This window comes from Rhinolophus sinicus, linkage group LG09, assembly GCF_036562045.2.
Source record: "Rhinolophus sinicus isolate RSC01 linkage group LG09, ASM3656204v1, whole genome shotgun sequence".
Lineage (NCBI taxonomy): Eukaryota > Metazoa > Chordata > Mammalia > Chiroptera > Rhinolophidae > Rhinolophus > Rhinolophus sinicus.
In genome coordinates, this window is record NC_133758.1 from 10012377 (window position 1) to 10038246 (window position 25870).

The window sequence follows — 25870 nt, forward strand, 5'->3', positions numbered from 1 at the left end:
AACTCTCTGACTTTCTGGGCTCTGGCCCTTACCTGCCCCGACCTGTGGGATTTGATGGATGTTCCATGCTCCATGCTATTTGGTCTCTGGTCTTCTGTGTCCTTACAGGTTGGTTTGCTTCTTATCATGCAATTCATCTGAAACACGGGCCAGAACTTCTTCCACTGCCCCACTTCTCAGTGTCTGTTCAATAAAATCACATCCATGGGGGACACTGGCCTTTCATGGTGTCTTCTTCAACAAGTCAAGGCCCCAGAGTTGGAAAAACACAACCCACTGTGCCAAGAGGAGACGCTCCACTGCTTTCTTTTGTATTTCCTTATTGCACGTGAGTGGGCAAGGGCTGGGAAGAACATAAGGAGAGGTATTCATTAGAACGAGGAAATTAATGAAGGCCACACTGAGCCCAGATTCTTTCTTTTATCTTCTCTCTACACCATGGTTCGGTTAACTGTTGGAATAATTGCAAATCAATTTCATTTAATTAATAACAAAACAATTGCCCAGAATTCCCTTTGATCTCCATATGGACAAATTGTGTACAAGGGAGCCTAGCAAGGACGGTGGCTCTCAGAGGACGTGTCTGGGCCCTTTCTCTGGGGAGACCTTTTTCAAGAGTCCCAAGTTCTGAATTCCCCATCTTTCATGCTCTATGGCTCTTTGTATTTGATTTCTGCAACGAGTAAGGCTTCAGTCTCCCACAGGCCGTGAATTCTGGGCCCACTGAGATTTTGCATGAGGCACTGCATAAATCCTGGACACGGTGGAGGGGGGAAGACAATTTTTGTCTGTTTTGGCTCTACATGAAGCTAAGTATCTACGAAGACTGTTCAGGACACAGATGTTAGGTCAGCCTGTACCACTGTCCTCTCCCCCCGAGTCTGACCAATGTGGTTGACTGCCTTTGGATGTGAAATGATGGGTCCTGTGACTCCTGGGCAGAGCTGACCTGTCGGCCTTCTCCTGTAATTGATTCCACTGTTCCAAGTGTCTTTAGGAGCATAATAATACTGCTAGCCCAATCCAGGACAGGGAATAAATAGAGCAATGTTTCTTGGTCTCCAAAAATCAATCCAGAGTTCCTTTCTCTTGTGAAATTCACAGGTCACTAAAAAGAGGAAAATATTTGGACACAATTGATTATTCAGTGTTGAGCATCTCCAAAAAGGATCAGTGTTTTTCTTGTTCCAGACCATCATTATATTATTTTACTTGCAAAAGTCAAAGACATATTTGATATAGGAAGTTCCTTTCAAAAATCAAAATTAAAATAAAGGACGTCCCCCAAAATTCCAAAATGGCCAAAATCATATAGTCTCCTAAACCCCTGGATATCCTCGGACAAGTCATTAAACCTTTCTGGGTCTCAGCTTCTTAAAATCCAGTACAAATGAAGGCCTGGGCTTTTATCCCTGAGGCATCACTGTGACTTCCTGTGATAACAGAAATGGTCTATATCTGCATTGTCCTATATATGGTCTATAATGTGCATTTGAAATGGGACTAGTGTGACTGAGGAACTAAATTTTAAATTTTATTTAACCTGATTTAATGTAAACGTAAATAGCCACATGTGACCAGTGGTTATGTACTAGGCAGGGAAGGGGTATTTTCTGACATCAGGAAAATGAAAAGCAAGTCGGAGGTTCATGTCCAAGGACTGAGGTGACCAAGGTCTATAATTAGCCAACCACGGAGAGGACTCTCCTGCTAAAAGCATGCTCTCAAGCACTTTCTGCTGGGTGAGCAAGGGACAGCTGCAGGGTCTAGGAAAGCCCAGGCCTGCTTCATGGTTAGCAAGACCCCTGAGACTCGAAAGGAGAAAGGAGAGAGGAAGTGGGCGAGCACTTTCCAGTCACAACTCAGTACCTGCACGGCAGCAGCAGAGAAAGAAAGAACAGAGCCACCTTTTCACGACCGCTTTGGCCTTCCTGGATGTTCTGGGTTTCTGGAGAGAAAGCGGGAACTGAGTCCAGTTAGATAAGAGACCTGGCTCCCCACCGCCAATCAATCAGAAAGCTTTTAAGATAGGAGTCTATGAAATATGTATTAAATACAAAAAAAAAAAAAAAAAAAAAAAAAAGATCGAATGAAGTGAAGTTTGAACTTAGAAGCACTCCTGAGGGCCAGAGTCCAGGTTCTCACAACATAAAACCTGCATTAAAACCTCATTCCATGTTGGACTCAAATCCATCTTTCTAAGTGATCACTGAGGTCCCATCAAGATACTTCCTCGTTTTCTGGTGGGGGAGGGGGTCTGAAATGTGGTACTTTTCTACTCTCCCTAAGAGCTAATTTTCTTTCTGAAAGAAACAAAAGCAACAAAACCCTCATTTGTGCCATTGTGTTTTGCACAATCCCTCGCCTTTCTTTAAATTGCCACATTAAAAACTCTTTTTATGGCCCTGTGGAGTGAGGTGACTATGTTTAATATAACCTTCTGGGTTTTAGTTTCATGCAGACCAACAAAGAATATGGTAACATGTAATTCCATACTGCCCAAAGTACTTCTAACAGTTTGAGTTTCAATTAAAATGTTTGTTTACTTATCTGCTAATCTCATTATTTTTTCTAAATTTGCTCTCAGTAAGTGAGAGTTCAGAACCTGAAGTTCAGCCATTTCTGAAATATGACCAAAATGGAAACCTGGAGAGAGAGAGAGACAGAGAGAGAAAGAGAAAGAGAGAGAGAGAGAGAGAGAGAGAGAGAGAGCTATTCAAATGGGGAAAAGAAATACATAAACCCCCAAATGAAAGACTTGGAGTGTCCATTAACTTTCTCCTAACAGAAAACCATTTTCTACGGAGAAGTTACGTGCACAAAGGAGTAACTTTTTAGAAATTTACCAGTGATTTTTATCGTGGTAAATTGAGCCATGGTCCCAATGAGAGTACATGCTATTATTGCTAGAAATGCATAGAGCCTGTATTTATTTTCAGAAGGGTTTGGTATCATTTTTATTAGTTGCTCTTCACAAAAAGCAAAACAGAAACCACCCCAAAGTCTGAAAGGTAGATCAGATTTTATCTCTTTTATTTTTTTCTTTCCAAATGAGGAAACCACACAAAGTGATTTGCCCTGGGGTCAGCCAGCCCATTGGTGGCTGGCCTGGGGTTAGGTGTTCTGGTCTCTAGATTCCCAACCTACTGAATTGTCCCTGGGAGTCAATCTCTCCATCCCCGGTGGGGACATGCCACAGGGCGCTGTGCAACCAGTAGCTATGCCGACAGACAGACAGACAGACAGACAGAGTGGCCCTCTCCCTAAATAATCCCGATTCACCATCGCACAGTCCCTTAGGGCTCAGGACTGCCTTACCAGTGAGCCCTTCTAAGGCAGTGCTTTTGGTTCCTATGTAACTAATACCACCTGGATGGAGTCCAAGATCCTCTTAATTCTGAATTCTCTTCTATAGCAAATAAGTCATATTATTATTTTTACTGTGATCTGGCCATGACCCTCAGGCTGTTCTAAAGTCCCTGTTGGCTGTCTTCCCCCGGGCAGACTGCTCTTCAGACAGAGTGTGTCTCTCCTGGATCTACCTGCACACAGGTGTGGTAGAGGGCTGGGGAAGAGTGCTTCCCAGGCTTGGCACAGGATAGCCACACAGGTAAACTCATCTCTATCCTCAGGAAGCTGTCAGGCTGAGCCCACTGCTGCCTGCAGACCAGTCAAGGAGAGCCAGTGCATTGCCTCCAGGCTCCCCTCAACAGCAGACTCCCGGGAAGAGATCTCAGCTTCTAGAAGGGGACAAGGCAAGATTAAGAAAACAAAACAAACCAGAAAATGTCGTAAGTCAGTGAAACAAGAGCCTTGGCCCTGCACCCAAGTTTCCAAGTTAGCAGATTACCCACATTTCCCATGACTGGCCACCACAGTGTGTCCCAAAGAGTGTTCTGTGGAAGACCAGCTCTAGGAGGCACGTTCTGGAAACAGGGTTTCATAGTCACATAAGTTTGAGAACCACCACATATTAGTCTTGTGGCGTCACGCTGGCACAGCAAAGGCTACGAGAAGTGCCACAATGAAGAACCCTTACTTTGTTCAACACGGTGTTCCCGAATTTCAACCCGCGGCAGAGCTGCCTCTGTATTTGTAGGACACTAACTACTTCAGAACATACTTTGGGAGCCGTCCTGGCGCCCCAGCCTGAAGTCAGTTCTTACCTCCCAGTGCGAAAGCTCTGTTCCTGCTCTCCCTGCGGTTCCCTTTCCAGGCCGTCTCCTTGGCCTCCCCTGTCCATACCTCAGGCGTCTTCTGTGTTTTCACTGTGTTGTTTCATTTAGAAAATGCTTCCCAGATGACGGGGAGTGACCCACTGGAAGATTTTCATCATTTTAGGGTCCTCGGGACCTCCCAGCCACTAGCCCTGGCCCAAGGGAAGTGGAGAGACTGTGCGTCCCTGGCCAGCACCCTCCCTAAACTGTTCCTGTCTTTCTGCTGACATGGGCCTGGGTTTGTCTGCACTGAGAAGTTCCTGATCCTTCTGACCCTTTCCCCTCAATAGGATCTTTTCACCAACTTCTGTTCTAAAGAACCAAGTCTCTAACTCAGCGGGGGTCCTAAGGAATCCTGAGGCGCATTCCTGAGCCACGTTCCAGTCAAGGCAGGGGTTTTCTGGTTTCTTTCTTGTTCTCAGCCCTCCACACCTGCTCAACAGAACCTCATCCCTTTCCCTTTTCTCCTGTCTCCACCTGATCACTAACCAAGGGCTTTGGAGATAATTTATTCCGCCCTCTCCAGCCATGTTCAACGGCTCCCTTCTTCCTTGAATGCTCACACACACTCACACACACATACACACGCAAGCACCCACAGTCTCCCACCAACTCCGCGGTCCCATCTGTCACACTGTCCTCCTTCCACCTCGTATCTAGGTGCAGACAACTTTGCACAGTGTAAGTTAGAAAGCGGGATGAAAAAGGTAGGGGTTGCTTTCTCTGTCAGCACCTCTTCATTACGGCTGAGCTCGTTTACAACGAGGAGACTTTGCCTCCACCAGTCATAGCCCAGGAGGATCTTTTTACACCACAGATGTTCATCTACTTGCCCACAGCATGGTGACAAGCGACTGTGACTTCCCAGGTGGGCACAAGTGAGAAAGCTCCTGTCACTGCCCGGCTCGGGTCGGGCGTGACATGAGGAGTGGAGAAGCAGAGGAGACGTAAGGCCCAAAGAGAAGCCTGATCACTAACCAGAAAAAGACACCGCGATGATAAAGGGGACTCAGAATGAAGAAGGGTTCCTTCTTCTTCACCTGTCCCAGGGTGAGGGGTGAGTTTCCAGGAGTCTTTTCCCAGCTTACCGGAGAACCCTGTCATTATCAGCACTCTCTCCCTTGATCTTTTCCCCCCTCCTCTTTATTCTTGGAATCATACAAAGCAGATAAACTGTCAACACTTATTGTCTCTGTCACAAAAGACAGTTTCGAATTATTGGTGAGCAACTGGTGGTCGCATAGGAGGGGGGAGAGGTGGTGGGCTGAGAATGATTGATTATGGGGCTTGGGGCTTAGATACGCACAGCAGAGCCTGGGCGGTCAGCCTGGGGACCCGCCATCCTTGCCCACATCGGTTTAAATTCAGCGATGGGAAGACATGAGCCCACGGGAAGGCTGTTTGCCCTGTGCCAGGAAGACGGTGCGCCACCCCAGGGCTCCAGGCCCTGCACAAAACAGGAATCAGACCCGTTAGACAGACCGTAGTCGAGGTGGGAGACAAAACCAGGCAGTCAGGGATGTTGGTTGGCTCACCTGTGGCCCCCAGGTGAGCAGTGGGTCAGTGTGGGTGCAATGCTCAGTTCATAGGTGCAGCCACCCCATGAGCCTTGGTTTAAAGCACTGTGTGGTCCTCACAGCCTTTGGTCCAGTTGGAGCTTCCATGTCCTTGACTGTGCCACAGAATCTGTCAAAGCCCATTTTGACAGGGGCTTGGAGCTGCATCGAGCCTCCCCTTGATGACTGAGAGCAGAGGTGAAATGACCACAGGCTCAGGCCCCAGGGTCCGCCCTTGCCCCCCTAGCAGTGAGCCCGGCTATCAGTCCCTCATAGCTGAGCCCAGAGGAGCAGGGGGCAAGAACCCGAGGGCCCCTGAGCAGGCATTGCCCTCCACTCATCTGGGGGCGATGGCAGCAGTGGCCTAGGAGCAACCTGCAGGAAGAGTGGGCCTCAGAGCGCTGCATCCTGGCCAGACGTCTGGCTGTCCTGACCTCAGGCTCCGGCCACTTTGCACCAGGGGCCGCAGCATCAGGTCAATCAAGCCCAGTGCTGGAGGGGACCCCTGTGCAAACTGAGTGGCACCTCCCTGGCCTCCCCTCGCCTCATCTTCCCTCTCGTGCTTTCCCTCCCTTTTCCACTCATTTGCGGGTTTTTTCTTTGCCTCTCCTATTCTTTCTCTTCTTTTCTCAAGCCTGAGGACCTATCGGTCCAGTCACAGCTTATCCTTGCCTTGGACTTTACAAAGCCCCTGCCAGCAGGGTCCGTGGGACACACACTTCCTCCCCGGGTGAGACTGAAGCACCGGAGGGGCTCACACACACCCCCCCCCCCGAGATCACATGGCTGAATTAACTTATAATCAGGTAAAAACACACGTTTCCTATCCTCACTGCTTCCGTGAAGTCCTATGCTTGCTTCTAGACAGACGGCTATGAGGAGATGAAATAAATGAGCAGCCACTGCTCAGGAGGGTGTGCAGATGGTGTCGGGGAGGGAGCCGGGGCGTTCATCTCAGGGGAAGGCAAATGGCTCTTCCATGGGGAGAGCTTCATGGCAGGGTGAGGGCCTGACTGGAGAGTTGTTGGGGGCGAGTCTGGGGACGCAGCTGCCAGAGAGAATGTTTCTTCTTGAGCGAGCAGAAGGCTTCGTGACTCCGCTGACCATGCTGCGCCCGGAATTCACAGTTTGCCACATGGCCAAGCTCATCTGCTCGTCCCAAACGGGCCCTCTGGCCTGAACGCTACGGGAGCCCAGCCCTGGTCAGGGGTGGACAACAGTCCAGGCACATCTTGAGGCAGGAAAGGAAGCAGGAGGCCAGAGGCCAGACCCCAGGCCAGTGCTGGAACGAATGGAAGGAAAATCACCCTCCGTTCTTTCCCTCCCCCTCAAAAAAACCAACACCAAATTAAGACCAACTTGAAAACTAAAAATAGAGGATGAAGAGGAGACGGTGGCGAGAACAGCCCTAAAGGAAATTCGTTTTTGACCATAGGGGCTGGAAAAGACTTGTCTCTTCTCTCAGTTAGCAAAGTGGTTGATTGTGCAACCTACGAGACCCAGCGCAGCACCTCTTATCTGGGCTGTCAGTTAAACTGACAAAAGGGGAACTCTCCCCACAATGGAGCCACAGTTAGCTGGGACCCTGCCCTGGGACAGGTCTGGGACCCGCCCCTTCCAGGTGCCGGCTATCTGCTCACACGGGCCCCATGGGAACAGCAGCCCTCCTTCCCCTCCAGGCTAAGGGCTCCCTCTGCTCCGGGAGAGGCCTCAGCACAGGCTGTGCAACAGGAGCCCACACAGCATGGAGCAGAGGGGGTCATTCAGTCCAGGCTTCTCAGAGACAACCACAGCGCAGTTAATAAGTTAACCGTGTACAGGCCACCTCGTACCCTTAAAAGATAAGGGGAGCCCTCAGCCTGGTGTAAACACTGTTCGGGTCAGAGGCTCTGGGGAGATGTCTCTGGAAAATGGTGTTTCCTATGGTCAGAGCCTCCAGGGCCTCCAGGAGAGAAGCACAAGGACAAATCTCATGCTCCCACTGGACACTGGGGTGGGGCACAGGCCACACAGGCTGGTCCTAAATCCTCTCCTGGGCTCTGGCAACCCAGGCCCGGCTCCTTCTGCAGCCCTGCTTCAGGCCGTGGCTCTCCCATCACTTCCTCCAGTTTCCCAAGAACACTGGGAAGTCTGCCGACCACCGTGACTTAAAGATGAACCCAAACCATCGTTTACGAATTCCAAAGAGTTCTGATTTTCTCATGATGATTACTTGAATAATCACTCCACTGCTTCTCCTCCTCTTCCTCGCTCTCTCTCTTTTTTTTTTTTTTCCTTCTTCAAGTGTCAAATGATTCCAAAACATTGAGTGCATTTGGAGTCTGCTTGCCGGGTGCCCCGAGTACGGGCTTAACTTTGGAGCCGGCTCCGTCCTGGCTCTTAGAAAACAGCTTCCCGCTGTGAGATGTGCCCCTTGGTCACCAGGACCCGATTCGATCACCAGGATGAATGCACCAATTCCAATGATACCACTAGTCTGTAATTACAGATATGGGTACCACTGGTCTACTTCAAATGAACTTGAGCCAGGAGCCCCGGAGACCCAGGTACCAGTCAGTCCAGGCTCTGCTCCTAATAGGCTCTGTGGCCTTGGTCAAAGCACTGGCTCTCCCGGACTCAGTTTGCTCAGTGGTAAAACGAGGACATTTCCTCATCTGTAAAGTGACTAGAGGATCACTGAGGTCCTTCCCAGCTACTGCAATCTATGTCTTTGCCATCCATTGGATTCAGGCCTGTGCCTGGTCAGCATGCAGCCCTTTCGTGGTGGCACCTCTCTCCTTCCTGCCTCATGCTTAGTTTTTGTGTTGAAAGTTATGAGACTCAAGTTAGTGAGAGGAGGCTGAGCAGCAATTCACTCTCCAAATCAGGATTCCGATCAAGTTGGGGGGTAGGGGTACAGTCAATGCCCAGACATGACATGCTAACCACTGGATGAATTATTTTCACTTCTGTGAAAAAGGCCTCTGCTATCGCTTCACCAAGAAGCCTGTCGCATGTTAAAACCACCGGTGTCACGAGCTGTCTCATGGAAAGTGGAAACGGGCAGGATGTGGTTTGAACCGACAAAAAAAAAAGCGAGGCAGCTCATTCCTCTTCAGGGAGTCTGACGTGATGGCAAGGGTACGAACCAGACTGGCTTCCTAACTGGCTGGTCAAGTCCGGATCAGCCAAACCAGTTGCTTGGTACCAAGGTGGTAAAAACCACCACCAACAATAGAACACATATGCACACGTCGTCAAAAACCAAAAACAAATCGACTAACAGTTCTTGTTCTCAGTAGTAAAACTTCGCATCAACTAACAACGTTTCTTGTTTCCAGTAGTAAAACTTTGCATCTATAGAGCAACTTACACATGTCAAGAACTGTTCAATTACACTTGAGATAAGCTACAGAGAAATGCACAGATGTGTTGATATTCCTATTTTCTAGATAAGAACACTGAAATAGGATATGGTTATGAATGTGGCAGGATACACAGAGGGCCCAGGAATCCAAGACTCCTGATGCCTGGTCCAGATCTAGCGTCTGGTTTTGCTGAATCCATGTAAACAGAGACCCATTTCAGAGAAAGAAGCAGGTCCCCAAGGCACACTTCCTGTGTCATCATAGCACCCACTATACTGGACTGCCTCAGTCTGGGAACTATGTTCCTGCTTTACCATGCGCCCCAGTGCCTGTCACCTTACCGGCCCATTGAGACACTCAGTAAAAGTCTGCTAACTCAACACTTGATTATAAATAATGAAAACACCCAGCGGCACTAATTTCCAAAGATTTAGGTACAGAACTCTCTGAGCTACCCAATGCTATTGTGGTAAAAAGTTTTCTGCCTTGCCCTCCTAACCCAGTTACATAGATGAAATGCCTTTTCGTTAGCTTTCCTGGAAAGTAGAAGCTCTGATGTGAAAAGGAGTTAAATGAGTACCTAGAAATCAATGGTGGTCCACATTTCTCAGAACGATAGACTCACCACCTGGCTCGATCCCTTTATATCCCAGGACCATCTCCACCAGACAGCACTGCTTCCCCAGGTCCCATCTGCAGGGACCTTTCTCGATGTGTGTGTTGACACTTGATGTCTTTGATGAGAGAAACGGTTGTGAGGAAAGGAACAATCCCAGCACCCTTGTTGATCAGCTGGTGTAGCCACATTTCAACTTGTCCTTCTAAAGGATTCGGGGGAAGTGACATGACGTCTCTGGGCGTCAGGTTCCTCATCTCTATAATCGAGTGATAACAGCACCCACATTGTGGGTGGTCGTGAGGATGGAGCGATGTCGCCTGTATCAGTACGTGGTACAGAGCCAGTGCCCAGTACGCGGCAGCAATTGTCCCTCTCACGGGGCTCTTGAAGCACTGTAATCGTCTTTAAATCATAAAACCTCAGCCTGCTTTTTTTCTTCATAGACATTATCCAGAGCAGCAGACTTTGTTTAATGTTTTCCTGGCTTCCTTCCCTGTTTTCAGTCTCTAGGGAGGAAGGGGGTAGGGCAGAGGGAAAAGGAAGGACATGCACATGCGGCAAACACCTCCGAGGAATTCATGGCACATGCACGCACATGCACACGCGCACACTCACGCACGCGCACACACATACATGTGCACGCGCACACACGCACGCACACATGTGCACACACATGCACACCCTTGCGTGCACACACATGCACACACCAAAATTACGTTTTATTTTCTGCACACGTGAGTAGTTAATATGTGATAAAAGTTAAACTTCACATCCGTGGGGAAAGAAAAGACCACTCAATAAATGAAGCCAGAACAACTGGCTGATTGGTTAGGAAAATGTGAGCCTATTTTTATCTTTTCACAACATACACCCAAAATTTTACATATGGATCAGAAATGAATGCCCCCCCGCCCCCGGATCCACAGAGAAATAGGTGTATTTCAGAAGGCAGGATGCCTTTCAAAGCGGAAAGGTGACAGAAAGAGAGACAAACATACAGATGTGACCACATGAAATACAAGCCTGTGAAGATGGCAAAAAATAACAACATCAAAGTAAATGTCACACCAGATTAAAACATTTCTAACATATGTGAGAGCCTATTACTCCATTGGGTTACTACCTTTTTGTTCATGTTTAAGAGCTCTTTGCATATTAAGGAAATCCGCACCTGTGTCTCATTTGTGTCATAGGCCATGATCTACTTGTTTGTGGTGCTCCCTGTTTTGTAGGCACTTTTCACCCGTATGCAGTTAAATTTGTAATTCTAACAGAAATTAACTATAAGCTGCCTTCATTGTGTGTGTCTATATACTATATGGTCACGTTTATGCCACCTGAGATGCAAACATGGCCAAGAATAACATAAGCTGAGCTACAGAACTATTTGCTGTTGTTAGAGTTTTAGTTGAGAGGGATTACACAAAATTTTGGATCTAGGCTCTTCTGCCTTAAAAAAAGAAAGAAAAAAACAGAAAAACCCTGGTGATTATTTTTGTTGGAATTTTGACATAAAGCTGCCATTCTTCAAGCCTTAGAGGCCTGTCTGTTTTCTATCCATGCCCTCATTTCTTTGTCTGAAATACCAGCCAAGTCACCAACTTTCACTGACTGTTTTCAGAGACAGATGCCAGAAAAGTTATCACATCCACAAGTGACTGCCTCCACCCTGAGTGGCAGGCACCGAACATTCTGTGATGTTATTCTTCATACCTTCCAAGGTCTCCTCAATCCATGTAAGCTAGATGTCAAGATGCCCAATTCCTTGACTGGTTTCCGTTCTGTTTCCCATGGAAACAGAATGTAGAATGTCTAAACAAGAACTAGAACAGGTAGGCATGAAATCCAACACTCTTGATTTCATTAGGTGTCTCTCAATCTCCATGAAGTTTTTATTAGTTCTGGTAACCAAGAGTGAAAGAAAGTAAGAAAGAAAGGAAAAACAGCAAGTCATTTGTTAAAGTCATAAAGCTGAACTAAATGGATCAAGTCCTCTAATTGACCTCGAGGAAGCTCAGGGACACTGCAGATCAGCTGCTAAATGACTTGTGATGTCTCGATTTAGAGTAGATGTCTGGCTCCCTAGCAAATTTGTCTGCCCATAAATTTCCTGATGAGGAAAAAGGCCTCTGCCAACATAGCCAGATCTTCGATTCAGTATGTCCGTCATTTGAGCTCATATCATGACTGAAAGCACATTCGATCTGGGTGACACAATATTTAAATTTAAAATTGCGTCCACAGTTCATTTCCAAGAGATCAGTTTATTAGTCTAGGTGGGAGATAGAAACCACCAAGGTTGTAGCTTGGAGGTTTATTAATTGGAACTGTGGGCTGGAGGCAGAAGCGCCGTCTGGCTTCAAACTGCCTGCCAAGGATGCCTGGTTTTAAGCACATTAGTGCCCCTTGTGGGAAATAACTGTTAAACATTTATTCTTGATGGTCTAGTTCAGGCTCCACAAGCCCTCATTGAAATGCCCAAAGTAAATTCTTAGTATAAGTCACTGGCATTGAAGGTAAGTCAAGCGCTTCTTACTGTCCATCAGTTGTCTGTTCAAAAGAGGACAACTAGTTACAGAAGCTGCATGGACATATTTGGGGCTTATTTACTAACTTTTCTACTCTTCAACTATTAGAAGGAGAGTTATCTGGACATTCTCCCTTTTAAACTGTTACATTTCCTTTTTTGTTGTTGTTGTTAGCTCTTAATATTTTTTCCATCAAGAAAAACAGGCTTACAGTAGAAATGTGAAGATCCTGCTTACGAATGCTAAACACAAAACAAGAAACTTAAAAATTTTGAGTTTCTGGAACTTTCTTTACCCAAGCAAGTAGCCTATATTCTTCCGGATAGGAAATTTCCTCCTACCAAAATAGAACTAACCAGTTCTCTCAACCAGGAAGAGTCATTACAAAAACAAACAGGTAAAACCATGGATACTGCCCAAACAGAATAGTTTTATGATAAAATTACTTCTTCCAGTGATTCCTTAATGACAGTAAAGTCAGAGCCATTGATGACGGATGGAATATCCCAAGAATTAATTGAACATTAAAGAAACGAGACCTGGCCACTCTACTTTTGTTTCTAAATATGAAATGCAGTATTCAGATGCTCTCTTCGATTTTCCTGTGGAACAGAGTTACTCCCAGGGTGAGTGGTGGAAGCTGTGTTCCCTGACAGCCTACAATGTGTGCACAAGTTGATATTTTGATCTTATCATCTTACTAATTTCCTTCCTATTCCTTGCCCTCCCATCCGCTTTACAATTCCCTAAATACCAGAATCAAAGATGAGCCTGACCCCTCTTGGGGTCAACTCACAGAAGACCTAGAATGTCCCTTCCATGGGGCAAGTTCACCCTGGTTCTGCCTGGGAAGTGTCAGGACATACTGGGTCATCCCTCAGGCATTCTCCCCAGGTACAAATGGGGGAAATCCTTCTTTAAATTCCCTTGAGGTACAGATTGCTCGTGCAGTATGTATTAATCTCATTCCACAAACTCAGATACCCAATAAATAACATATATCTTCATTTTATTTAAATCCAATTAAATGAGATTCTAAACCTGCCTTCCATTGGGCTGGCAGAAAATTTAATTTCATTCTTGATTGGCAGGGGGAGTTCACCCTTTCCCTAGGACAGAAGAATCCAAAGATTCTTGCCTAGAAATGGAGGATGAACCAAGATCTCCAGTTAATTGTGGCCAAAACTGGTGTCATTTCCCAGAGCCAAGGTGATCTCCTGAAGGCAGGTTTGAGCAGGAATCTCTGTCAAGTCTGGGAGCCCCAGGGTCCCAGACTAAGCCTCATCAGGTACCCTGGAAGCCGTCTCCTCAGAAGTTCTGCCCCATCACCAGGCACTATCAGGGAGCTAGGATTAGGCTCTGCTTCTCACTCTTGGAGGAGGCTGCCATGTTGCCCACATATGACCCATTAAATCTTCTTCCTTATCTCAGATTCCTCTCTCTCTCTCTCTCTCTCTCTCTCTCTCTCTCTCCAGTGAAGCCCCTCTGTGACCCCCCTTCAAATGCTCTGCCTTTTCAGCATCTCTCCAATCATGTCCATTTGGGGATACCTTGTAACAGGGTAATGTTACCTGTTTATGCTCTGAAAGGAAGCATACCTCCATCCCTCAAAACTGGTCCTCAATTCCTTCTAGAAACTCCAGCTTCTCTGAACACAAAGGGTCTGAAGGCAACTTCTGCCTTCCCATTGCAATCGAAATCTCCTAGACAAGGCCTGGTCACTGTGGATGGTCTTTTGTTTCTTCATTATATTTTAATGCACACTTATTTAACATAGTAAACACACCAATGCCATATTTGGTCTCTAATCATTCTATTGCCTGCTGTCTTTGTGACTCTTATTCTATCGTTGTGGTTTCTGTTGACTCTCACTTATGGTGACTTGTTTCCTGGTGTGTTTGCTGACTTCTATTGTGACCTCATGTTCCCTGGGCCTTTACCTACGGTTGATCTGGGTTTGAAGTGTGTTCCCCCAGGAGGTTTTGTGTGGGCCTGCCTGCCACCTGGGACACTCCCAGCCTGGAACCCTCTTGAATGGAATTATGGGCTTAGGATTTTGAGGACCCCATTGAGAACTATGAATTCTGGCCACAGACCCCATGAGCATAGACTTATGGTTAGGAACTTTCATGGGACACTTTTGGGGGACTCTTTGGCTTTTGTTTTTTTGCTTTACCCAGGGCCAAGATTTAGACAAGCAAGTGTTCTTATTTTCCTGTCTGGTGGTTTTTTTCTATAAAAGTCGACTCTTCAGAGGTCCTGGTTTTCCATAGGTATCTGTGGTCTGACATTCCAATCTCTGTCCAGTGCGCAAGGGTACAGCTTCTTACAGCCCAAGGTCTCGGCCACCGATGGAGAATGCCTGTGGGGTGAATAGTGGCTTTGGTCTTCTCTGACCTCCTCTCAGGGATTTAATGATTTCCCCTTCTTTCCTTTGACCTCAGCCCAACATTTGTAAAGTTATATAAGGGAGGTTTCTCCAAAGACCTAGGCCGCCATGGTGCCCACATATGATTTGCTACCAGTCTTTCTTTTTTGTGTGCCTACAATAATTTCTCTTCCCACCCCTACCACTTCTTCTTGTTCCCTCAGTCCTTCCAACACTGCTATAACCAAATTCCTATATTTAATCCTCTGTGTTTGAAATACTTAGTATGATTTCTGCTTTCCTGACTGGACCTCTGACACAGACACAATCCTGAGTCTGACTTATCTCCCAGCCCGATCTCCATCTTCTCATCTCCCCACTGCAGGGACCAGTAACTGGGCGGCAAAGGAGGTTATGGATAAGAAAACACAAAGCTAAAACGAAACTGAGTAACTCACACACATCAATTGATGCAACTGCATAAATTAGTGTTTGGGAAAGAAAAGGAGCTTGGGAGTCAGTAGTGGGTTCAAAGTTTTTCTGTACCTGCAGGCAGTGTTACCTTAGGAAAGATACTTATGGGTTATGGGTTGAATTTTGTTCCCCAAAAAGACATGCTGACCATCTAACCTCCCCCCACCCAGAATATGACCTATTTGGAAATAGGGTCATTGAGATGTAATGAGTTAAGTTGAGATAAGGTCTTACTGGAGTAACGTTGGTCCTTAAACCAATAGGACTGGTGTCCTTCCAAGAAAAGAAGACTAGACACCAAGACACAGAGAGGGGAGAATGGGATGACAGAGGCAGGGCCTGGAGCGATGCTGCCACAAACCAAAGAACCTGCAGAGGCGCTAGGCAGAGGCCAGGCAGGATTGTGCCCAGACTCTCACAGGGAGCGTGGCCCCACGCTCACCTTGAACTCAGACCTCCAGCCTCTAGAACTGTGAGAGAATGCATTTCTGTCGGGTAAGCCGCCGCGTTTCCGGTTCTTTGTTATGGCAGCCCTACCAGACCAATACGTTATCTGAGTCTCTGTTTCCTCATCTATAAAAGTGGGATAACAACACTTTATCGAGTTGCCTTGAAAATTAAAATAAGATACTGCATGCAAAGCATCTGGCTGGAAGAATGCAAAGAAGGCATACTAACTGTTACCATTATTTTGCAACAGTGAGTGAGCTGACTGCCAACATAACTTCTTTCCTGTCCATAGTGGCTGCCTACACACACACACACACACACACACACACACACACACACACACAGAGTTATATGTCGATGTCACCCTGTGCTATTTTGTAGCAAAGTAGGATGTACTTTTTTGTCCCTTTTGAAACTTCCAGGGTGCTCACTTCAGCCAGGCTTGACTTTTAGAAAGGTTTGGCCAGGTGTGACGCGATCCACATCCAGCAATGGCCCTGGAGACAGGACAGTTGGACAATGTCACGCTGTTAGCTCGGCCCCTGCCCCACCTGGAAACGTTGCTCCCTGTGGCTTTAACATCTGTGGCCTTAACTTATAATGACAAGGTTATAAAGAGTTGAATGGAAAGTGTGTTTGTTTTACACTTGCCAAGGTGTTAGCCCATGATTAATAAAAACGACCATAACTTCTGTCTTTTGGTATGCCCTTCTTTAAAAAAAAAAAGTTGATTGCTGGATACAGCCCTGCACTCAGGCAGAGGGAGACAACAGGTTTGGTTTGAATCCCTGTGGGGATCCAGAGGGGAGAAGCCTGCAGCACCCAAATTCCTCCCCGGGTACTCAAGGGAACTGCCTGTCATTCTTACGACCATGTAGGAACCCTCCAAAATAATTTTTCCAAGGAAGTAGGTAACTTTCCAAAATGTCCACAGTGTGAATGAGAAACAGAGAGGCTGCAGCCTCGCACATGCACACACAGAGAGCCCAGCTGCAGAGAGAACACGGATGTGCCTGCCTTGGGCGTCCCCTCGGCTCTGGCCACCAGCTGCTCAGAGCTGAAAATGGAGCAGCCACAGACCAAAGATGCTGTCTGCAAATATGCTCCCATAGCCCCTGGCAGCTCCGACTGCCGAACAAACCAGGGCTCCAGAAACACAGCACAGCTCCGGCACCAACCTGCTGCCTGTCCCACCACCTCACCTCTGAGCCACGCGGGACAGAGCCTTCCACAGCGCACCTCTCCGGCAAACACATGACTGTCTGAGGAGGAATCTGTCCCTGGGAACTCTAAACAGCAATTAGGCAAAATCCTAAATTACAGAGTTCTCACTCCGCACAGAAATGCACATTATAATTTTGCCTCCTCCAAAAGCCCACAGCCTGATTTTGCTCCCATCTGCAAAATGCTTCTGTCCTCCAAAGCACCTCCCCAATGGGGCTTTCCTGGACAAACCATAAAGGGGGCTCACGGCAGCCAGCTCCCAGCTCTGGTCCGTACGCTCCTCCTGCTGAGATCCCAGAGGGAAGGAATGAGGGAGAAAGGGAGGGAGGGGGGAGGGAGGGAACTTTTTTGTATTGTTTTTACCAACCACAAATCCGTGTTGGGCAGTGGCTATGTGCTAAGCACTGTTGGGGACAGAACAAAGTATGAGATATATTCCAATGTAGTCAGAAAAGGGAAGAAAAAGCCAAACAATAATTTAAGCACTTAATTCTATGCCACAGGTAATTTACGGTTGCAGAAGTTCAGAGAGGGGAGGCTGCTGAAAGCACAGGAGGAAATGTTTCATGCAGGAGATGGAACCTGAGGTGGACCCCAGAAAAGCAGAATGTGAACGGGCGGGATGGGGAGAAGTGGTCCAGGCAGGGAAGCCAGCTGAGTCCTGGGTGGCCACTGGGGCAGGAGGCTGCCCTCCTCCCCTGACCTGGAGCCGCCCTCTGGCCTCCGTGCTCCCCGGATGAACCCGGGCGAGTGAAGGCGACATGCACTGAAGGTGAGCTCCTGGGGGGACATCCACCTGCCCATCCTCCGTGTTCTTTAACTCACCATCACCTCCTTGTGTTCTGGAGAGTGCCCCAGCGTTCTGGGCGTGGGTGGCCACACCTGAAGGAGGCAGAGAAATGTCAGCAAGGAGGCCATCCCTGCCCCTGCCTTCCAGGTGCTGGGAGGTTCTGTGCCTTTTGGGGTTTGCCGGTCCCCTGCGTCTTCCAGCCCCATCCTACGTGTCCTTGCAGATTTTGGTCCAGAACCAGAGAGTGCAGAGAGTGCTCTACCCAGGAGGCCATGGGGTTTCCTCCTCGCACTGTGATGTGGCTGTGGCTCCACAGAGCACAGGGCTCATGGGGTGTGGGGGGGACTGGCTCCTCCTCCAGTTGCCCCCAGGCCTGGGGAGCCTCCCCTTCTTGGGACTCTACTGACCTGTTCCTAACCTCCTGGATCCTAGGAATTTCCGAGCTGTGACCTGCGTGAGCCGGCCACTCTCGCAGTCTGGGCTATCTGGGAGAGGCCCTTCCTGGGCCAGGCACATCTGAGCTGGGCCTGAGGAGCAGGAGCCCAGGACAACTGAGGCGGGGGAGGCAAGGGGCTACCAGGCGTTTCCCGGAAAGCACGACTCGCAGGGCCTGCTGGGGCCAGCGCTTGGGGGGCCTTGAGCACAGCCTCGAGGATTCGCCCTGTGATAAAGCAGAGCCATCAATGGGTTTTCAGCAGAGGAGACACATGGTTAGATCTGTGTTTTGGAACGCTAACCCCCAGCTTTGATATTTTTAGCTATGAAACGTTGCCTAGGTTCATGAATCACTTTTTGCAGGTCTTGTCTCGTAGCTTTTCATCCATCAATACCCGTCTCTAATTCATTATCCAGACCCCCAGGGTACACATATTTATGGGGATGTGAGAGGTAGTCAAGTGAAAAATGGGAGTAGGGAGAGAATTCTGAACGGGGGGCTTTGAGGTCCCTCTGACTGTCACCCTGTGACCCAAGGTAAATTCTAATTTCTCCACAAGTCATTTGGATTTTTTAAATCTCTCACTTTCGCAATACACCAGAGTTAGATTGTTGTGTACTTGTTCCAATGGGAGAGGATGTGTATAAACCATGTGACTATATTATTCCTGGGGAAATCAAGAGCATCTGTGTGGGTGAGAGAGTCTGATGATGGCGATTTGCAGCATTAATAATAATATTGTCACTTAGGCAGCATACCAGAGCCAAGAGGCTTCCATCAATCTCACTTGAGCCCTGTGACCACCGAAGCATGGGCTCCAGGGTCAGGCTGCCTGGATGGACCCCAACCCTGCCATTTATATGCTATGCAACCTTGAGGAAGATACTTAACCTCTCTGTGCTGCATTGGCCTCATTTATAAAATAGAAATTATAACAGAACCTACCTCATGGGGAGTTGTAAGGACTGGATGGATCAATCCACACAAAGTGCTTATAATAGCATCTGGCACATGGGGAGCAGGTTCTAACAGCACGTTACCTATTTTTCTTCTCCTTGTCCTTCTGGCTACTGAGACATGGCCAGAATTGACTTAAATTTGTCGCTTTCCCATGGTCTCACCATTGATTTTTGGCCCTTCCACGTCCAAGGAAAGAGCCCCTGGCTGTGTTCCAACATCGGTGAAGTTCCTGTTCGTACTTTTTTCCAGTACATTCCAGCTTGATTCCAGAATGCCTGTAGGTCTGGCTCTTTCCTTGGATTGTGTGAATCCCCATCTAATTAATAATTAACATCTTTGTAGAGATTTAGGGTTGGATGGCTGGCACTGAATTACTCTAAGTAATTGTCTGATGTGAAGTAAACCAGAAGCATTTGTATTCCAAGTTTCCAGAATATTCTAGGCACTTGTTTGGTGAATGAATAAGTGATGGAAGGGCAACAATAGAAGGTTCCACCTGGGCTAGTGTAGACCCAGGATTCCATCGTGCACATTACTCATTGAGTCAGCCTGGTACTGTGAGTAGTTATAAAATGATCTCATTTAATTTACTAAGTGTGAACCTTAAATCATACTGCAAAGCTGAGCACAGTCATGAAATCACATCAATTAATTCTAGTCAACTGACCAGATACTTTGATACTTGATAAACTTTAAAATGCAGTGCTTATTGATTTAGATTAACTGTGACTTAAGAAAACTAAATTTATAGACTTATGACATTGGCAAATTAGAGGATATTTGACTTACAAAAAGCATTCTTCAACTTTATAGAAAAAGAGCCACTGGAAGAAGCACCTGTAAATTTCAAGCTCCCCATGGGTGTTAAAAATGTAATTCAATTTACTGAAATTCATTTTTTCCAGGAGTACATCCACCGCACGAATAAATCCAGCTGTAGGATTCTGCCATTTAACTAAGTAGAAATGGTCCAAGAGCAAAGGCAGGTGCTAATGAGTATACAGAACTTGTAAAAGAGAAATGTATTAAAGACAGAAAATGGGACAAAGAACCAAGGATGACTAGGAAAGGGAGGGAGGAAGAGGAAGAAGAATGCCAGAAAGGCTAAAACCCAAAAGCAATGAAGGCTTGTGGCACATCCCGAAGACGACGAAAGGTGTTTATGTGTCCATCTCTAGCTTAGAAGAACAGAGAGGCTGATCCCGCTGGGCCGGCAGCATAGGGTCAGAGGGAGCAGAGAAAGAAGCTCCTTTACTCTAACACCGTCAGAGCAGGATCTGGACACTAAAAGGCGAAGGCATATGCCACTTTAACTCAAAACGCAGCTGCCCCTGCTCATGACGACACCAGCTAACTGGAGAGCTAGCTTGGGCTCTCCTTCTGGCTCTTAGCTGGCACAGTGGCCCGACCTTTGATTCAATCTTTGTCTCTCTTCCCTCTACCTAATGCTTTGGCCACTTCCAGACCTGGGATCTCCTGTTCCTTTATTACTCTTCACCCCTTTGGCTCAGTTCTTCACCGTCCTTATTTCCTCCTTTGACAGAGCTAACAGATTGGAAGAACAGAGGCATGCTGCAGGCAGCGTGCATCTGGAGTAGAGCAGAGCCCTTAATCAGGCCTCTTGTTGAAACCCCACTGGAACGCCCTGGAAGGTTGCACGCTACCTGATGACGGAATCAGGCCAGCCGTGTTTCCCACGAGTGCTTTACGGGATTTCACAAGATGAGATATCCTTGCACACAGACACACAGAAGATTCCATGTTCTTAATGGTTCACTGGGTACGATAAGAGAGACTCTGAGAACTGTTTTTTTTTGTTTTGTTTTGTTTTTTTAAGTAAATCTTATCAATATTTAGAGGAACAGTTTCTCCACAAGATACGTTCGGAAAAACCCTGCATTTGGGCTGATTCACAGTTGAGTGAGTAACTGCCCTCAAAGTCTACTGTTCAGTGTCAATGTGTGGAGACATTTCTCGTGTAGATCAAAAGGCTCTGTATTTGGCTCTTGACAGTTCAACTTTTTTTTTTCTTAATCAATGACGTGGAGTGAGGAATAAAATCCATGCCTGTTGATTGGTGGGGAGCACAGTTAATATCATGGAAGGCAGGGTCAAAAATCCAAATACTCTGGACAGTGACTACTCACTGTTCCTCTGACTTGCATCCTATGGCACCCACATTTAAGTTTAGAGAATTCAGTGCACAGAGTCTAACAGGGTTGCTGACTTAGCTTCAGTTCATGCATGGCCCACAAGCACAAGCTGAGTCAACATAGTAACACGAATACAATCTAAAGCCACGTTAACAGAAGTTTGTTGTGCAGAAGTTCATGTCTGGCGTGTATATTCCATCCCAGGCACTACATTATAAGAGGGCTACTTGAGACTAAATAGTGTGCAGGAGATGTTGGACAGGGTGAAAAACTCCATTATAGAAAAACTGTCTGAAGCCGTTAAACATGCTTAGCTAGAATAAGAGAAAACTCTTGGAGGACAGAGTATTGATTTGTCTTCGGTACATGCAGGATTTTCATGTGGACGCTGTGTAAGCCAAACTTCGCCACCACAGAAGACTGTTCTGTATTTCATGCGGCCCAGTCATGGGAGAGGTTGTCCTTGTAAGTAGTAAATTTCCCATCCTGGGAACTGTTACAACAGATGCAGAGGCCCTCGTGTCGGGCTAAAGAAGAAGGGGTGACATCAAAGGACACGTCCGGCTCAGATGCTACAATTGTTCAGGTCTTGTAAACATTTAACTACCGCATTTGGTGGGGGAGCAGAGCTGGGACCATCTAGCCTGTCCGCCACACATGTCACAGAATCTTCTCCCATGCTTAACGCTCTGTGAAGTTTCTGCTCTGAATTCTCAGGTCCATCTGAAAATGAGAGACACCAGGAACTGCAGCCACTGAGGCCCCGAGCTGCCCTGGGGCCCGTCATATGGCGTGTGTCCAGCTCATTCTTTAATGCTGCACGATGCCTCCAGATCTTTCCAACAAATTCCTCTTTTTGTTCAAGCCGTGGTTTCTGTCCCTGACAAACTGAAGAACTTTACCTAAGACCCCAGTCTAGCACCTTTTACAACCTTATCTCACCAGAAGACAGTTCAAGTCTATTCAAGCAGGAATTTTTGTCAGAGATGGATAATATACGTATCCTCCATCCTTTACTTCAGGCATCGAACTCCACAAACCGTAGAGCAATAGGACAGGGAATCCCATATTAGCCTCATGGTAATTCACCCTCAAGTGCATATGGTACCTGTAGAAGGCTGCTGTGAACAGACTAGCTTACATTTAACTTTTTAAAAATACATGTCCTGCAATGCACATTTTCTTTGGTAGGCAGCCCTTCATTATGTAAATACCAGTTTCTCTCTGAAATGTCTCACTAATGGTGTAAGTTTTATACCTATCGTTTCTGGCCTGGAACCAAGAAAATGGCACCACCACTAAACATTCACTTGTTACACAGCTGGTCTGACAGTTAATTAATGGGCTTTATTAGGCTGGAGGGCGGGAGGCCTCCCTGAGCCAAGTTTAGGACCCAGTTGGGTCTCAAAGGTCATGTGCCTCGGATGAAGCTTAAACATCATGCTGTTAACTCCCAAACTCTTGGCAGAGCACAACTTTCTGTTCTGAAAGTAATGGCCTCATGTCTCTCGTGAACGAGTCCTGTTAGAGATCAAAGCAATCTTTCATAACCTGGTTTTGATGAGTTAAGGGAAAATGAACCAGAAACATGAGGATTAAATGTCCCTTAAAACTCCCCTTGGGGTGTGTACGCACTGAGAAGAATGTGCTGGGCCAAACAGTATATGGGATTTTATCAGACCCCAACCATGTGGGGAAACAGAGCAAGGCTTCTGACAAATTGAGGCTGTCTGGTTTTGCCTCCACCTAATTGGTCTGTATTATGGTCCTTAAGGGGGTCTTGTAAAGGAAAGGGCACCTGTGCTCTCCTGGGGGGGCTGCTCCCAACCAAAAGGCTAAATCTCATCAAATGGACCAATTGTAAGCATCTAAAATTTAGGTTGTTACTTTTGCTTTAAATCACTCATTACATGAAGTGATTCTGCACAGTTATAGGTGTCTCTCAGGGCTCTGGGCTTACAAGAAAAAATGATTTCTGTGTATGTGTTAATTTCTCACTAAAAACCAGCTCTCTCCAAGGGGGTTCTATAACATGTACAACATCAAAGAGGAATGCAAATGCAATCTGTCTTTCCAATGTGCAATGAATGTAAGACCCTAGAGGGTTTTGTTTATTTGTTTTTAGTGAGGTGACATTCACATAACATAAAATTAACCATTTTTAGTGAACAATTCCGTGGCATTTGATACATTCACAATGTTGTGCAACTATCTCTGCCCATTTGCAAAACATTTTCATCACCCCAAAAGGAAACCCCACACCCATTAAATAGTTGCTCCTAATCCTTCCTCTCCCCAGGCCCTGGCAACCACAAATCTGCTTCCCATTTCTGTGGATTCAGCTGTTCTGTATGTCGTATCAGTGGACTCATACAATAAGTGACCATCTGTGTCTGGCTTCTTTCACTTAGCACAATATTTTTGAGGTTCATCCACATTGCAACATGTATCAATACTTCATCCCATTTTATGGCTGAATAATATTCCATTATATGTTCATAACCACATTTGTTTGTCTAGTTACCATTGATGAACATTTGGGCTGCTTTCACCTTTTGACTATTGTGACTAATGCAGCTATGAACATATGCGTACGTGTGTGTACATGTGTTTATTTGAACATCTATTTTCAATGCTATGGGGTATATACATAGGAGTGGAATTATTAGAAGACCATTTGATGCTAGAAAGAGCTGTAGCAATACTCTGTGTGTCCATTTTCCCCAAAGCCTTCACACACACAGGTAACAAGCTCTGTAGCTGTAGCTTCTCTGATCTTCCACCAATAGACCTATCACCAGTTCCCTTAAACTGGAACTAAAACTGCAACCTGGCATTTCCATGTCCTGAGGCCACGAAGGGAATAGATAAAAGGGAGATCACAGTGATGGCTGGAGGGTGGGTGCTGAACAGTGTTCACGGAAGCTGGGGCTCACTCCTTAGGGTTTCTGTACTGCCTGCCCCATGGTCAAGTTAAAAACAGGACTACATCAACTCCACATGGCAGAATCACCAATGATTCACACTCCGCCAGACTAAAAGTCTGGGTCGTCTGATCAAGCAAAGAATCTTAACTAACTGAGGTGCTGGTGAAGGCGAGGGAGCGGTGCAGTAGACATCCCATCACCCCACTCTCACGACCAGCTGCAGAAAAGCAGACTGCCATCTTCACCAAGATTTCCTTGCATGCTGCTAATGTGTAATAATCTCCTCCCTTTTCGTGTTTACATAGAAGTTACACCCCTCAGTGCATGCCCCCAAGGGAAAACATGTATCATAAAAACATATACACTTATGTTCACAGCAGCATTATTCCTAATAGCCCAAAATGGACACAGCCCAAATATCCATCAACTGTTACTTGAATAACTAAATCGTGGCTATCCATACCATAAAGTATTATTCAACAATCAAAATGAATGAAGTACATTAGGAATAGAAAAATATGATGTATCCCAGATGCAATAGAAATGGAAAAAATCATAAGGGAATCTGCTGCACAATTTTATGCCAATAAATTTGGAAATATAGGTGAAATTGCTCTTTTCTAGAAAAAAATAGCTTTCTGAAACTGACTGAAGAAGATATAGAAAAACTGAATGAAACAATTTTGGCACTAAAAAATTGATTTGACAATCAAATGTCCCCACCTCCCAACAACCTCCCCCAAAAGACACTAGTCTTAGATGATTTCAACAGTGAATTTTACTAAACCTTCAAGAAAAGGATCATCTCTATCTTATATAAGCTTACAGAAAATTGAAAAGGAGAGCAAGCCACTTAATTTGTAAACCTATTATAGGTTTGACACCGAAATGAAACAAGTACAATACAAGAGAAAAAAACTACAGGGAATCTCACTTAAAAATATAGATGAAAAGTCCTAAATAAATATTAGCAAATTAAATCCAACCAGTATATATTTTTTAAAACGATCATTACTAATTATGGTTTCTCCCAGGAATGTGGGACCATCCGAAAAATAAAATAACGTATTTTCTAAATTCAATACCTACTCTCATCTAAAAGAAAACTCAGGAAAAACTAGAACTAGAAGGAAACTTCCTTAATCAGATGAAGGCTTTTTACTAAAAACCTAGAGCAATTGTATCACTTACTTCTGGAGTATTCCCATTAAAAGCAATAACAAGGCAAGCAGGGCAGCTATGGCTGCCAGAATTCAACTTTACACAGGAAATACCAGTGAATGCATTAAGAAAAAACGAAGAAAAAGGAAGAAAATGTGTGAGGTTTGGAAAGTAAATGAAAAAACTATTTCTAGGTATAGAAAATGCAGAGACATCAACAAATAATCAACATATAAAATTCAATGTATGTTTGCCTGTATGCCCGCAACAATATTTTAGGAAATAAAATTGAAACAAAAAATGGCCAATGCACAATAGTAGCAAAAACTGTAAAGAACCTAAGAAATAATATCACATAAAATGTTTAAGAGCTTTCTGGAAAATAAAAATAAAACTAGTAAAGAACATAAAAGAAGATCTGAGTAATAGGTAGGAAGACTCAAAAGCCTAATGTCAATTCTGCCTACATTTTCTACAAATTTAACTAAATTCCAAACCAAATCCCTGTAGAATATTTTGAGTTTCTAAATTGATTCTAAAATTCATATGAAAATTTAAATTATGAAAAATAAGGATCATTTTGAAAAGAAGAACAATGAAGTGGGCAGAGAAGTTGCCTTGCAGATATCAAAATATTCAAATATTCAGCCGCAGGAATGG

General features: G+C 45.8%; 1 long non-coding RNA gene across 2 annotated transcripts in view; it reads right to left on the reverse strand.

Moving 5' to 3' along the window:
- LOC109446218 (uncharacterized) overlaps positions 1-25870 on the reverse strand; it is a 42624-nt gene that overhangs the window by 2333 nt on the left and 14421 nt on the right. The window contains exons 5-6 of one of the 2 annotated variants that reach the window (XR_012498717.1): positions 3543-3740; positions 33-1108 (exon numbers count right to left, since the gene is read on the reverse strand). This is a non-coding gene — a long non-coding RNA (uncharacterized LOC109446218). Of the gene's footprint in view, positions 1-32; positions 1109-3542; positions 3741-17576; positions 17666-17980; positions 18235-25870 lie in introns of those variants that run through there. The other variant, XR_002137168.2, reaches the window with a different exon arrangement.